We start from the raw sequence: 17,213 nt of genomic DNA, 5'->3' as shown, positions 1-17,213 counted from the left end.
CACACACACACATACACACACACACACACAGTGTGATCAGGACCCTACAGAAGAACAAGGAGAACATGAGAACATTTTGTTTGTGTACAACCAAAAAAGTTGGGATGCTCTTCAAAATCTAATCAAAACAGAACGCAAAGATTTACAACTCTTGTAAACCCGTATTATATTCCCAGTAGAATTTAGAAAACACATCAAATATTTAAAAAATATACCATTTTAAGAAGAAATGAACAAAGTGCTATCCAAAAATGCAAGTTAAAGCTCTATCATGCAAAAATAACGCCATATATGAACAGGATCCAGAAAGTCTGCCATCATATATGCAGCTAGGAATGTGGTATGTGCAGCCTGCACATCTCGAAACTTTGCATTAATACTGAAAGATATATCCAGGTTTTAGAGCAGCATATGCTCCCATTCAGACAATGTCTTTTTAAAGGAAGGCCTTGTATATTTCAATACAGATGGCATACTGATGCAGAAGCATAAATTTGCCTTAAGTATGAACATCTGACATGGACAATTTCCTGTATGCTAAAATTGTGAAAGGGCAACTCCTGACAATGTCTAGACCTGATTCCATGAGTTAATATGAGAAAGCAGCCACAGTAGTAGAGAAAAACCCAACTAATCAAAATTTGCATTTCCATACTGCTAATACACTAATATATTCATAAAATGCACTTAAGAAAATTATAGAAAAAACATATTTTCCCACAAACTTTAGCGGCTGAATTCAGTTCTGCCTATTTTGAGCCATGAGGGACAATGACATGTCATTCTTCAACATACTATTGTTGACAATGCATTAACATTGTGAGCATGACATGTCTGTCTTGCAGTCAATCACATCTTTCATTCAGGTAAATTTGTTTCAGGCTCAGCCATAACAAACAGTGCCTGTGAGACCCTCTACCTCCGGACGCACGGAATTACAGTGTAATATTTTACTGTTAGAGTAAATTGGTCTCCTGACACACACACACACACACACACACACACACACACACACACACACACGCCTCAATTATCTGTTCTGCTCTGTCCTCTCCACACCTCCATCTTGCTGTCCTAAATCTGTCTTTATTTATGTCTCTAATCCCTGGTTCCCTTTCTCTTTTTCCTCTCTCTCTGCTTCTTTTTTGTCTTTTCTCTTATGTCTCCTCACAAAGTTGACAGACTGCTCCAACCTCGGCAAGCATGATGTTAATATCGCACCTGTTTGTCTTCAGTCACCTTTGATTAAAAGAATAGGCCACACACACCATGCGTACCTATACTGGAGAAGACAGAGATTCTACCTGAGGTCTGCATGCTGCTGACCAACTCAGAACAAAAACATCACAAACACACACTTCAGTCAGTTGAACATGCATGTGATGCAACTTCACATATTTTCTAAATAGAAATGGCTGCAACATTCAATGAATCGTTAATTCATAAAAAAAAAAAACAAAGAAAAAATACTTTTACCAACATTTTTGGGATTTTTGTTAAACAAAGATCAGAATCAACAGAATGAAATCTTTCATAAAAACTTTTAACAATGCCAACAGTCTCAAAACGGCAGCGGCCACACTGTGTTGCTTTCTTTTTTTTTTTTTCCTCTTACAAACTTATAATATATATTCACTTGTCTTCACAGGAACATCTTTGTATCGTCATTGTATCGTCAGTGCCACCAATACGAAATTATTCACCACATATTCTGTATATGAATAATTACATAGGCTAGTGAATACATTTCATTTAAAATATAACAGGGAAAGCATGAAAGGGGAAGCTTCAGTTATGCAGAGAAATGCACAAAGGTAATTTATTATTCTTAGTTTCTTTTTCTATTTCAAACTACACTTTCCTTCAGTGCCCTCCATCCTCCTGACTAGCTGGCACACATCTTTCTGTGGTCTTTCTCCCTCCTTCTGCAACATCTGAAGCTCTTTAACTTCACACACAACAGATGCAGTCTACTATATCTTAAAAGTAAAAGGGGGAAAAAAAACAACTCACAAGATAAGTGTATAAAGAGCTACAAACTGGAGTGCTTAAGAAGAGTGGAGTGCGGAGGAGGAACACTGGCAGCACCAAAGAAATGCTGATGTAATATTCTAGACTTTGATTAAAGACTGATCAGAGCAGAACCACCATCGTCCTCTTCTTGTTCTCCATCTGTTCTACCCCTGACCGCCTCGTCCCACATCCCAGTTTTTTCAAACTTTTTTATGAAGTTGAAGAAGTGAATGAAGCAAATGATGAGGGGATTGGCCTGTATGAGATGCAAATAGAAGCGTTATACTACTTGACAATGAGCCGAGACCCTCGACGTGTGTGCTGGAAGCAGCGATGGTGTATTTAGTTTGAAAGCATCTGGGGCAGATGAACAGAGGATGATGACGTTGGCCATAAAGATGAGAGGAGAACTGAGACGTAAACAAAATAGCTTTCTTTCAAAACTAATGTTTCCTCTCCTACGAGGTTTGCTGAGATTTGAGTGACCTGCCGATTCTTATCAGACCTACAAGATAAGTTAAGATTATTCGACTCTCGTCCCTTTCTTTGCTGTCAACAACCTAACAACAAACAAAGCTCCTTTTGTGTAAAAATGGGACAAATATTGACCTCCAGACTGTGTGCAGGAATAAAACCTGTAATGATTAAAGGACCTTTTAGTAAATCATTGGCTGCTTTGCATGGCAGAACCCTCTGAAGTCACCAGAAAGACTGGAAGTGGAGTAACTAAAAAGCAGTGCGAGTGTGGGGTATTTTTCTTTCGTAAGTGCAACAGCCAGTGAAATGAGATGTGCTTGAGGCTCATTAAGAAGAGAGGGGCTGAATTCATTTAACTTTTCCTTCCCCATGAACACACACACACACACACACACACACACACACCTGCGGATCAGACCTGATAAGCAGGGCCAGTTGTTTCCTCTCCTTCTGCAGGTACAGATCTGGGCCCACTGTTCAGAGCCACTACAGACTCCTCAAAGAGATGCTTTTTACCTTTTGTTTGGTTACATTTCACCTGCTGCATTTTCCAAACATCTACTCACATCCCTGACCTTAGCATATCCAATTTCCTTGCAAGTGTATTTGTTTTCTAACTTCAGTTAAGTGCATTCGCTATGGCCCTTCAAGTCAGTCATGACAATAGGAAGACATATACACTCCAACACACACATGATTCTCATTAGCTTAACAGAACTGTCATGTTGGTTGTTCTAGTTTAGCAAAAGACAGCCGGCCATCTGATGTGTGTCACATTTCAGCTTTGAGATGAGGATTTAGATATGCTCTCCCTCCTTCATTTCATTTGCCTGCCTGACATCATGCTCCATCACTTCTGATCCGATTAGGATGTTTGGAGGTGCACGCCATCACCACTTTTAGATTTGGATTAGTAGCAGCTGAGGATTCAGATTGGGAAATAAAAAACGCTGCACAGAATAAAAAGGTTACAGGAAAGGTAGTTGGGTTTCATCAAGGAAGCAGATGTGTGCCAGGTAACAAACCTATAGAAAAAGGTTCATCTCCGGTGAACAAATGTGTTTTGAGGGTGCAGGAACATACTGTGTCTGCAACAGTCCAAGTCCAAAAGGGCAGGAAATGAGTGGTCAAAAGATCACGTTTACAATCTTGTAAACAGAGCAGAAGTTTTACTAAACCCTTTTAAAAGCAAACTGCTCACTTGCATGACGCAACACATCAAAGCAATTAAAGTGATGAAGAAAACATCATCAGAACTGATGGGACTGATGGGACCTGAATATAATTGCAACATCTTTGGTTCAAATCCAGATGGGCATTTTTGTGCAAATTTTAAACAGAAGCCAACGTCAGGCTAAGTGAGCACAAACACATGCATACAACCACAGGCATACACACTCACATGGGGTGCTCAGGTGTTTAAGAGGTATTTCAGCATAATCTAGTTCATAGTAACCCTGTGGATTAAGTAAATGAAGCTGAGGCTTCTTTGTCCATCTGCACACTTCACTACTGAGCTGGGAGCAATTAGCCATTAGCTGCACTTGTGGTGGAACACACACACACACACACACACACACACACACACACACACACACACACACACACACACACACACACACACACAGAGAATAAGAAACACGTTCTCTCTCTTCCTCATTTTGTATATTTACACACACACTCTCACTCACTCACTCACTCACTCACACACACACACACACACACACACACACACACACACACACACAAACACACACCTCATGTCTATCCCATTACAGGAGCCCCCAGGCCCAGCTAGAAGGCTGAAAAGCCCAATTTGTTTATTCCTGTGGGGATTATAGGGAGGGGTAAGGGGGTGAAACACATCTAACAGAGCAGAGGGGCCCCTCTCTCAAAGCTCTTTAATTACTGCTCCTCCTCACCCGCCGAACACCCTCCAACACCACCTCCTCCCGGAACTTAACCACAATGAACTTGAGCTAGAGTTAACCGCACAGGCATTCTCAATGTGTGTGTGAGAGATATAGACAGAAAGGGAGGAATGAAGCAATCACCAGCCAAACTCCCATCCCCCATAATACTGCCTTCACCTCCTCCTTTCAAGGCATTCCAGCTTCACAAGAGGCAAACACAGAGCAGTGGACTGGTACTAAACAAACACCATCCCATCAGCATCACCACAGCACACACCTGTGCGAATGAGAAGTTCAGGATCTGCAATGTGCCCAAAAGATAAAGCTTCTTCGTCCTCTTCATTAGACGACTAGCTGCAATCACAACACAGAAGCCTCAGCAAGGTTGTCTGCAAAACCTTGAACCTGGCAATTTGTTTTTTGCAGTAACACAATTCAACATCGTTGTTCACTAACAGATGTTGTGCATTCCTAGTAAATTACTCTGAAATCTTGATGACGTTCCAGCTAGTTGCATTCTGCAGGATAATTTCAATGCTAAGGTTGCTTAATCGTTGTGATTTAAATGAAATAATTTATCAAAAATACATCACAGAAAATTAAAACTAGTTTTGTAAACTCCCAAAACTTGTTTGTAGATAGAAATACATGTATAAAACCAACCAGTGGTACATTCAGTATACGATACAGTAAAGAGGTTAAACAGGAACAAGATGAATGCATTAGCTGAGTTAATTTGTAGCCGGACATCTTTTGGCCAGTTTAAATGCACAAAGCAGGTCTGTCGTTAGTGACGAAAATTGTGAACATTTTCTCTTGAAATGAGCTTTAGAGTAAACATTGGACTTCTTCATGCAGGTAGGAGCATGAAATCATACGAGCATTAAAATATTTTCAGTATGAGGATGATGGTGATGACAGTGCCAGGTAGAGATCATATTATATTCCATTTTACTTGTTCTCACAATCTTGTTCTCACAATCACCTGCCAGGTTCAGTCTGCTCCCACAAGGCCCAGTGAGGAAACACAGGTCCTAAACAAAAGCCCCAGGCAGCTTGAAACACAGTTAAACATATTAAAGAAACACTTGAGGAACACCGTCTTCTTTATCTCTTTATTTCACTCTCTCCCTACTTCTTTCTTTTCAAGTCCACCACCATCCCAGCTCCCCCATCACCACCACAACCTAAGTCCTCTTACTTCATAAGAGGAACAGAGAGGGGAAAACAAGAGACTCTTATTCTGCAGACATGCAAGGACGAAAAACAGCGAAGGCAGAGAGGGTGAGGGGCTCAGTGATTGATTAGAGGCTGAGAGGAAAAATGGTGGAGTCTCACATGAAACACAGAAGCAGCTAGAGTTGACTCTATTCTACTCATTAAGGAAAACTCTGCACAAGCTTTCTCTCTCTCCACACACACAAACACACACACACACACACACATTATAAATGGTTTTAAAGGCACTTTGTCATGGTGAAGGTTTTCATCCCAGACACAAACATCTGTCTGAGCCCTGCCAAAAAGCAAAAAGCTAAATCCAGCTGACTTTTCAGTTGCAGGCAAATTCTAAATATAGATTTTGCTTTCATAATATGTGTAGTATCGGAAACAAATACCACTACTGTAATACTACTGCACATGACACAATATGTCCCATGAGCTTTAGTTGGATCCTCACAGTTTGAAACTTAACACTAATTTATCTCTTGTTTTGCATGTGCACAAGCAAAAGCAAAACTATTAGTAGAGGCTGTGAAAATGCGCTATTACACACAAGCCATTCATGTCTCATGGGATTTTGGCCCTGCTCTCAAGCATAGTCATTAAGAACTGGTATAAATGCTTTTACCTTTAGATGTAAAGGTAGTGTAGTGTCTTTTTTGAGCTTTTACTTTTTCCTCAACTCGGTGACTGGTGTGCACTAACTTTTATACACATTTTAACCCCTTTTCCCTCCTCATACTCCTTTCCATCATCTACCCTGATATTTTAACTATATTTAAAAATAACGGTGGCATTCGTTTCTCTGGTGTTTTATGTGCTATAGAAATACTAACAATAACATCTGTGCATCTAGACGGCATTTTGCCATTTATAACATGTTATGATATTGCAAGATCAGATGAGACGGATGTCTTACTGTGTGATACTGTGCAAGTTCATATGGCTAATGGACTGTAAAACACCAAAACAGTGGTAACCTCATGTCCCAATCTATCCCAGGCCAGACTCCCTGTCTGTTGTTGATGAAGGAATGAAAACAGGTGGACCAGTGGCTCCAGACGCATGGACATGCATGTAATCATTATGACAGAGGGATTTGAATGTGCAGCAAACAATGTCTAACCCTAGGACATACGATATCTTCTGACATCATGCTGGACAAAGACTCTTTCTGTGTACAACAAGTATATGCACATAAATGTGTGATCCCTGCTAAACTTAAAAGAAATTATATTTGATTATGTACTTTTTAACTTGCATAAAGTCAGAATAAAATTGATTTAAACAGTATCTGGAATATTTTGCAGGACCTGCATGCAAGTCCTACACGTGCTACAATGGAATAGAAAAATAAATTTGTGCCACTTTTGGAAAGTTACATTTTATGTAGGCAAACTTTAAAGAAGATGGTCTTCCTTCCTGTCCCAAGTAATTTATGAGAAGTCACCACCACAGCGAGCACTACTGAGGCCCTCAGTTGAGGAAAAGTGGAAACAGCTAACTTTAAGCTTCTTTCTATTTGGGTAAGGGCTCAGACATCTTTAAGCATAGTCAACTGAGCTGCCAGTAATTTAGTTTAATCTAGTTTGTTGCTAAAACTCAGTTTACCCTCACTTAATCCACCTGTCAATGTCTTGCCTTAATGACATGTTTCAGTCCTCTTTGCTGCCCCTTGGCCTTTCCACGCTTTATGATGGCTTATCCTGATTTTTATTCCTTTGGATCCATAGAACCTTTAACCTTAGTTTATTTGTTATTCAGCCAAACTTATCACTTTCTCGTTATTCCTTCCTTCTTTCTCAATCTGTTGTCAAAATGGAGAGACCATGGTTTTACAGGTTTTATAGGTTTGGTCCCCCCCATAAATATACATATATATATATAGAGAGAGAAAATGGATTTAAAAGAAAAACATTCTTTTTAACATGTATCGCACTGTAAAAATCATGTGATGTGAACATGCAGTGTTGCCAATGAGCACTGACTCTCTTGAGCTACTTACCTAATTAATTTAGTAACTGTTTCATATTACGTACTTTCATATCACTTTTGTCTTTGAGCAACCTGCTACAATTGTGTACATCTATATGTTCCATGTAGCAGACCTGGCATCAGAGCAACTGCAGAGCTGGTCAACGTTCTGGGAGGAGCTTTGTGATCGATAGGCCTGCCAAGAAACATTAGTCCTTCTGGTCCTCTCTGGACACAAGAGCACAGGGACTTAAACTCTGATCTTATTTATGAGCACACAAAGGGCAGCACAAGGGGTCTTTTGGTGGGGCCTGTTCAAACAGAAGGCCAATGTGGATAGATCTTTGAGGGGGCCGGGCTGCATTGACTCTGGGGAAGAGAGTGGCTGACAGGTCAGTCCCAAAGCCTTAAAAAATGGGTCCAGGATCAGGGGGTACCAAGGGAGGGCAGAGCAAGGGAGCCTCAGCCTTCTTCCTCTGTTCCCCAGAGACAAGCAGGGACTTACAGACAATGAGCCTGCGCTGTAGAGCTAAGGGAAGCCAAGAATGAGCACTTGCTAGGGTGAAGTAAAGGCAGGGAGGCAAGAGGGTGGGGCACAGGAGGAAGCCAATCTAGGGTTTCCACATTGTCCCAGCTGCCACACAGTCCCAAACTAGTCTGTACCTTACCTCTCCAACACTTGAGCCTCTGTCCCCATGGACAGGAAAATAGTGCTAAATCAAGGAGTGAATCAGCCCCCTCTCCAGGCTGGCAGGGCAGGCACTGATCTGGGGGGATGAAGGGCAAAGGATCAAAGCCCTCAGGAGAGGAACACAATGGTTTCCTCCAGCTGGACGCTTCCCTCCTGTCACCTCAGTGAGGGGTGCTGAGCAGGGAACTGCTTTAAGGGGTGGGTTCCAATATCATAAACCACAAAGCAGTAAGAGCAATTGGTAGTGTAGCATGTATGTGTTTATGTGGGAGGGGGTTGGCTAAAGTCAGATGTGACACTGTGTGAGCCAAAGCACAGATCTGTCACGGCTGTCATTGTTGCTTAGCAATGAGGCGAATAGAGGGAGAGAGTGAGAAAAAAGTGAGCAGGAGAAAAGCTAACAGTGAGAAGTGCAGTGGCTAGTAAAGGAGAGAAAACCGTGTAAGAAATCAGCAAAAAACCAAAAGGTAGAAATCGACGCACATGTTCTCATCTCTGCAAGCTAGCAAACCCATATTTACATATTCTCATGCATGTGCTATGCACATTTATGCATGTGTTTTTGTGTGAGCTGACAATGAAAGCTTTGCAAATGTATCAAGCAACAGAAAAAAGTTTCCCTGTCATCCAATTTATGGCTGCCTTAACCCAACCACAACCCTTCACCCTACGTCCACTGACCTGGAAGTTGCGTCTATTCAGAGCAGCCATTTCTTGAATCTATAAAGGAGGCAGCGGAACTGAAGGGGACTGCGGGTAAAATGGAGGGGCAGAATCATTAACTACCAGCACAATGACCACAACTGTGTCTGTGTCCTGCCCAGTGTTTTGGAGAGGTCAACCTCTAAAGATCTGAGCCTCACAGCCAGCAGCACACAGGGTCTTCACAGCTGAGGGAAAAAACAGGCCTCTGACAGGACTACAGACAGAGGCAAAGTCTATAAACAGCTGGTCATGTTCACAAACAACAAAGGAAGAAAGTGCCAGCGGCAGTTCTTGGTTTTCCAACAACAAAAAAATTGGAGCCAAATTGGACAAGGCACTGCTGTGAGAAGTGTGAATGATCATTCTATTGCATCAAATGCCCAGATCTGAAAAAAATATGAAAAACAAAATATGTTGGATGCATATCAAGTTTTTCATCCTAAGCTACCATCAGCAGAATATATCCCCGCCCCTGCTATTAGTCTCCACCTTTCCATGGCTCAGCACCTAGCCTCAGGGGCCATGAGGTAAGGCTAGACTGGAGACGGAGGATCTAGTCTGGGCATAAAAGTCTGGAGTGGAACTGAAACATGACGTTCGTTTGTGGAACAATCACCATTGCAGTCAAGGTTACATCAAGGACCACACAGCAGACTTCACTGAGGAAAGGAACATTTGGCAAGCCTCCAGTCATCTTCCTTCCTAAGCCAATGGTTCCTAAAATCTGGACCATGTTAAATCCAAAGTCCAGCATAGTAGATAACATTCATGCTCCTCTATCAATGACGCTGTCCCAATGTCCCTGGAAGGGCTATAGACAAAGGACTGGTGTTTGGCAACAGTTCAGATAAGCCTTTGGCAAAGTCAACTGTTATACAGAGATGGGTGTGTGATGGATAAGAAAGTAATGAAGTGGTTCAGTGGAAGATAAGCAAATGGGAGAGAAAGATAGTAAGTGAATAAGTGTATAGATTTATGGGTCAGCCAGGATTACGCTACACCTTTTACTGTGCTCGTGCCTTCTGGGGTTGCTGTCCATCGTCTCTTCACAGCAGCCACTATTAAACCGCATGGTCGTCATTGAGAAACAGTTATAATGATATGACATCCAAGTTTAAGGCTAATAACAGCATAGCAACAAGACCCTGTACTCTTGGTCTTCAAAGTACTGTTGGGGGGTACGCCAGATGTTACATGCACCTCCTCAAAAAACAGTAGACATGGAAACACAAATCGGATCAGTCATTTCTCTACAACAGGAGAGCAGAACACGGCTGTAGAAGGGTGACAATCCAGAAGCTCACTGCGAGAGCCCTACAAAATCACCTCCAGATCAAGCATGACCAAGCATGCCAGAGGTGGATCAGTGACAGTCTGGAGGGGCATATCCCATTAGGCATATGACCACATGCCATAGTCAATGGTACTCTCACTGCTCTGAGGTAGCATGATGAAATCCTCAGAGCGACCATCAGACTTTATGCTGGTGCGGTGGGCCCTGGGCTCCTCCTGGTGCAGGACAATACACGGCCTCATGTTACAAAAATGTAGGCAGTCCCTGGATGATAGCCCCTATTCTATTGAGCACCTCTAGTAAGATGTTATCAATTTAACTATAATTGTGCAGTTAAGGTGGAAACACTATAAACTATAATGAAAAGCTAAGTGCCAGATATGCCATTAGAAATTGGTCTACCATAGTGGGACAACTAGCATGAATGGACATGGAAAGGTATTTGACAAACGGGACAAAAGTCCACTCTGGCCCACTTGCATGGTGGAATTAAAACAGCAGCCATAACCCTAAATACTGATTTTGCGCACTGGTGTTATCCAGCTGCATTTTTTTTTCCAAAAGCTGCTACAATAAACAGGGCAAAGGTTTGCTTTTACCACTGAATGTGGACAAACAACTCTTCCTCACACACAACATGAAGAGTGTAGCGGGTAGGTTTAAGGGTTAGGATGAGTTTTTGTGTCAAAATGCATGTGCTGCTTTTATAACTATGCCAACTATGCTACCAAGCTTACTCAGTTTATTGAGATGCGCTCAAGGCCCATTAATGTACACATTCTGCTTGCATCATGGTTGTGCTAACAGCCGGTTGAAGGTGACAGTGAATTACAAATCAAAGGCGTCTTACATTGCCTTTGGTATTGCAAATGCCAAACTTCTCTACGTTGAGAACCTCTCAGTAGAGTGAATCAGTGACACATTGCACTGGTGGTTCAGCTTCTACTCATAAAGCCCACACAGCAAGATACAGATGCATGTGTAAAGCCAAAAATGGGATGAGTATATTTAGCATCTCTTTCCTTTGATGTTCTTCCCCTCTCCTCTGTCAGCCTGCATCTCTTTCTCTATCTCTCGCTCTCTCTCACTCTCTTTCCCTTTCTAGTGCCATCACTTTGCAGATAAGAAGTGCCTTGCTCTCTCAGAGAAATGGGAATCTCTGCAAGGACACTGTAAACACAGTAAACAGGGCACAATAACACCATTAAGTTGTCAATGATTCAGCATTGGCACAGAGATACTGACCTTCAGCTTTTAACAGGACCGGTTTTATGGAAAAAGCCATTTCAATACTGAATATGAAGCACATACAGTGATGGAGTAGCTTTCATGTGAAAATCAGTCGAATCAAGCTTAGTTACAATGAACAACTTTAACACTCTTTTTTCTTCTTGCTCATCCAAGTCCTATCTGTGTCCTACTGCACCATGGTTAAATTGTAGCTTACCATCTGAAAAATACACTGTTTAAAAGGTCAAACTAAGGCACACACACTTACACGGCTTCAAATAAAAATCCACTTTGACAAACTTAAACATCACTGAAAATCATCATCATCACCAGCTTCTTTGCTCACATTTAAATTCAAATAGATCAGACAAAACAGAACACGGCACATTTTAAGAAAGGATGGGACCAGTATCTCTTACTACACAACCATAAATCATTACTCATGTTGTTTTCACTGAGAAGACAAAAAAAGCTTTTCTGGATGCAACATGTTAAAGCCACTTGTTGGGGAGTTTCAGGAAAATTGTTGCTCTTTTAATCAGCTGGTGCCACTGGTTAGGTGTCATTGGTTGTTACGATGGAAACAGAGTTTATATTCTACGCTAATTCAGATTAAAACTATTCTTAGGTGTGTTTTAACATCATTCACTTGCACCTCTCATCAAACAGAAAAAGTCTATATCTGTCAGTTCACTATGAAACATGTGAGAGGTCCATTGGGGCAAGTCTATGATCTCCGAAGACAGCTGTTTAAATGACACAAAACTCCAGTTATTTATGTGTTTCAAATTATTTGCTGGTATCTGTAATAACTGATCAGGGTCCCGGTGTCACTGTTTTTAATTTCGCCTGCCCTTTGAAGTGGGCAGGGGAAATCAATACAATCAATCAATCCATACATTTAAACACTGCTGATTTCCTTCCCCCGAGGCGACCATTTTTTAATAACAGTTGGTGTGCATTGGATGGAATGACACTTAAGTAGCACTTATGCACCACCACTCATGTCTCACTTTCAATTCCCAGCAACAGCATGGACCAGCCTAAAATGCCTCTGTCAAATCAGCCCCTAAATTGCATGACGTTCTTCTTAGAGCAGTATCAGCAGCATTTGGGTCTGGGAGTGACCGGGTTAGCTGGTCTGTCCCTGCAGTGAATGGTTGCTCTGTTTCAGAACAAGGAGCTGTGAGCCATCTGACTGATCAGGAACACGAGCTCAGCACTCGATGTTCCCCTGGACATTGTCTCAGTTTTATCTCAGAGCATCCTCTCTATCATGTGACTCACCACTAAAGGCTAACATCTTTTAGGGGTCACCAGTGTAAAGGCATTATATAAACACAGTTTATCATCATGTGACTTGCTACTGAAATGGTTTGGATGTTTAAAAAGATCTATGTGCATGTCTGCACAGTAAGCAAAAGGAGATTTTTATTTAAAGGCCAGGTGCTGTTTTCGAAGCCTCACAGTCACAGCTATTTTTTTGTGAAAGACTAAACTAAGGTAATATTGTATTCATCTTTCAATCTATGAGCATTAGTAATAAACAAAAGATAAAATCAGTAGAAGTGTAGTTACAATGTGCTAAAATTTAAAAAGGCCAGTTCAGCATATTTTCACAATACTGAGAATACTGAAAAGCCACAGCTTACCTGTTCCTGCTCAACAAACCCTCCCTATTCCAGTCTCACTGTCCTATCAGGGGCAGTTCAAGGGCAATGGGAGCATTTGTTTACATTCCAGAGATGCATCTATGTGGCATAAGTAGTCAGACAGCCAGTGTTTGTCAGTCTTGGAAGCACATGACTTCTGTGTCCTTCTTTGAAGGGTAAAAGGTCATCCCATGTGGGAAAATGGTAAGGGAGTGCAGTAGTGAATGAGCACACTCCTCCACCAAGAATAGCTATCACCCAAAACCCCAGGCAGGAGGAGGAGGAGGAGGTAGGGGTGACACCCTACACTTGAGAAAGACCGTTTTTGCGTGTGTGTGGTTGTGTGGATAGGAGGCGGTGGAGGTAGGGGGGTTACGGTAACTTGAGGGCAAATAAGAGCCGCTCTGCCATCCAGTCTCCTACTAGACCCCGGAATGGTGGGGAGGGTTGGGTTCGGAAAGCTGGCTCCAAGTTGATTCAAATAAATGAATCTGCCCACCATATAGAAACCTTATACAACTCATTTTAGGTTGACACATTGTTTCTTATACTTGTAATGCACAAAACATTCAGGTAGCAATGTATCTAAGGACCAAAAACGCAACATCTGTAAATGAGCATCAGTTTGTAAACTTTTGTTTTTGTACGGTTGCTGGAAGCTAATTGAGATTTGAAAGATTTGACAACCAGGTTTTGATACAGGCTGCACACAGTTCCCAATTTATTACTTGGCTGTTTGAAACAACAATAACAATAATATGTTTATTATTACAGTTTATCAGATAAAGAGAAATAATAAAATGATATCACACACTAATCTAAATTAGTAGTAAGTGTCTTTCAAGATATTCACAGCACCACTCAGCAGAATGACAGAGGTGAACCTAGCTGTGATGCTTTTTGGACTTGGTCACATATAGTGTCCCAGGCCGACCTCATAAATCAATGCTATCCAATAGGAGGAACGGAAGAGTGCAAGCACGAAATCCAATTATAAAACAGGCTGGCACCACTCAGCCTGATGATGGTGTCTACCTGAAACTCTGGTGGTGGCAGCAAAGTCAGTTGCTCCAGCTTCAACTGGGCAGCAGAGAGTTAGAAAATGAACAGAAAAAGATGTGTGCCTGATTGTTACGGAGTGCATGTGTGTATTTTTTACAATCAACAGAGTTAGTTGAGTGGTTTCTGGATAGTGTGTGTGAGTATGTTTGTGTATGTGGCACACCGCCAGAGGCACATATCTGAGTAAAGCACTATGGGCGCCAGGCGCCAGCTGAATCTTTTTATTTCAGCCTGCTGCTGCAACTGCCCAGCAGCTTGACTGCACCCTGGCACCTGTCTGACATACATATACACACCCAAAACATGAAAACACACGATAACAGAGACAAATAAATTGCAGAGACTCACATTTAAGCTCTTGCACCTGTCATGGATTTATAATGAAATCACATGTGAAAGGAGTGAAATGCTTCTAATAGCCTAAAGTCACAATCATGACCTGGCCTAAAACTCATGCTTCTACTTAGACATGAGTGGTGAAGTACAACACAGCTCCAAACAACTAACCTCCAATTGGATTTATAGCAAGCAGACCAGTTCTCTCAAAACAATAAGCTTGGCAAAAAAACAAGCCATTTCTGAGCCTAACCATTTACTCCGAAAGACTAACAGACAGAAAATGAATGATTCACTGCTGAGCAGGGGGACAAGAGGGAGACTAAAAAAAACTTTTAAATGTGATTTTAGATCCTTATGCATTGCTCTCTTAAGCAAACAAGAACCCACACAGCATGCTAATAAATGTGCAATTTCAGAAGCATCTATGTTTTATGAACACTGCTCTAGAGTGTGTCCCTGTCCCCATGCTGGCTGCAAGGGTTACAGTGACCAATCCAAGTAGCCTGTTGGAGGACAGGTAGTTGGAGAGGCCAATGACAGACATTGCCAGGAGGAATTTGGAAGTATGTCCTAACTGTGCACATTGAAGGGGTGCCTGTGTTAATCAAGGTGCACAGGGCAGGCAATATACTTTATATTGTACTGTAAGTATAGGAAGTATTTACTATGTTCTCTAATGTTATACCATTCTCTCCCTGTTTTTGATCACACAATTGGCCCTGTTTCAATGCTCTTTAAACAAAACACTGCGTTTTCTGCCGAGTACTTTTTATGTCATGTCCTGCCTCCTGCATGTTCACAGACTACTTCCCCAGGTGGTATTGCGTCTAACACACAGTCTCCTGTTGTGCGTTACATGTGTGAAAGAGAGACTCCTGAAGCACGCCCAGGCGTAATTCTCATTAGCACTCTGCAAATGCTACAGGAAAATGAGCTGCTCTTTCCTACCAGTTTAGTTCAAGTTTACAAGTTTACACAAGTTTAGTTCTTATGAAATTACACTAGACATGAATAAACTGAAAACATCAAAGTAGCAAAGAGTGAAAATAACAAGCCCATTTTAGACACTGACCAGAGTTTTTCAAGCCCTATCCAAATGCCAGCAAGCTGCTGCAGCTTATAGGGCTGTGTCCAAGGCTGGCTCTGATGTTGTGCCCCAGATTTCCTCTCCCTCCCAGGCTAACACCTGGACAGGATCTGTAAGCAGCAGCAGTCTTTCAGTGCTGGATGAAAACATCCCTTCCCACTTTATCTACAATTACCTCATAACTTAGGAGCAATTAACACACTCGGCATCTGCCACCAATGTTAAGGTATGTGGGAGACTTTGAGCGTCCTGCTGCGAAGGATTTCTGACCTAATCCAATCTAAAAACAAGGGGGAAAAAAAACAATATATTAAAATTTTCTGTGACAAGATTGTTGTTGCTAAGGAAGCAACAACCATATTGTCAGGAGCATTTAACGTGCCCCATATGAGTTTCAAGTCATTTAGCATGTATGACTAGATGTCTCCAATAACAGACAGAAATGCTGACATGTTGTATGGATTTAATTAAAAGAAAAGTCACATGTCTGTTAACAACTGGCCCACAATCCAAAGGGGCCAATCTTGGTCCTATAAATAAATAAAAAGCCCTCATATCACCTTATGAGTTTTGTGGGGTCCCTGCCAATCATAGACAGAGGACACTTCTAGTATAGAACAAGCCTAAGTGACAACCCACTTTGGGCCACGACTGTGATTTGGAGCGAGCTCTCTAAAATAAATGTGGGCTAAATCAAAAGGAGGACAATGTGCGTCGATGGACCCTGCTGAACATTGGTGGATTTGTCTCTTGATGGCCGATACTATAACGTAAGTAGGCTCTTCTCAGAATAGAAGCCCCATAGATCAACCACCTAGCAACAAAAGTAGAAACTCATGCTGACCCAATTAGTGATAACTCTCAGCAGAATATTGTTGTGGCCCGCTTCAGTTTGCTTCAGTCCAGATGGTTCTCCTGGTTCTGATGGAGAGTCTTGTTTTTGTTATAACTTTGCCTCAAGACTAACTCTGCCCCTGGGAATAACTAATACTCAGGCAAAGTCATTTTAACACTGTATCACTCATTATTCATAGACTCTTTTCCTTGCTATTTTCCAACTCAAAACAAGTCTACTGCTGCATATTTTAAATAATTAGTGCAGTCATCTAAAGCTGTATGTATGATATTCAACAGTTTGTCCCAAAACACTAAAAAGTAGAAGGCATCAAAAGACTACCAATTTTACATTTTGTTAAACCTTAGCCTTCACCGTTTCTAATTTGTTTGGGTTGTAGGGTTTTATTATCCAGCACTGTAACAAATCAATGCAATATTCATAAACAGATGATATGTGGCCATTTCTTTCAGCACTGAAAACAAGATTTAAAATTTTGGTACACACACACACACACACACACAAAAAAAATAAATAAATAAATGATCTAATCAAAAGTTTAGTCATGCATATCTTTTACACTGACACTATACTGCAGCGGTATATGTGTAGACACATGCAGTACCACAGATGCTGTTGCTGCTTGGTTTTAGATTTGTCTGGTCTAGTCAAATGAGTGATGCTTACTTTGATACTGACTGAGCTACCCTTACAGCT

At 41.5% G+C, this 17,213-nt stretch overlaps 1 protein-coding gene across 2 annotated transcripts in view; it reads right to left on the bottom strand.

The window, feature by feature from the left end:
- Positions 1-17,213, bottom strand: part of lrp4 (low density lipoprotein receptor-related protein 4) — an 86,764-nt gene that overhangs the window by 60,240 nt on the left and 9,311 nt on the right. The window lies entirely within an intron of this gene.

Source organism: Anabas testudineus, chromosome 3, assembly GCF_900324465.2.
Source record: "Anabas testudineus chromosome 3, fAnaTes1.2, whole genome shotgun sequence".
Lineage (NCBI taxonomy): Eukaryota > Metazoa > Chordata > Actinopteri > Anabantiformes > Anabantidae > Anabas > Anabas testudineus.
The sequence above is the reverse complement of the archived record's forward strand: the minus strand, read 5'-3'. Positions and strand labels throughout refer to the sequence as shown.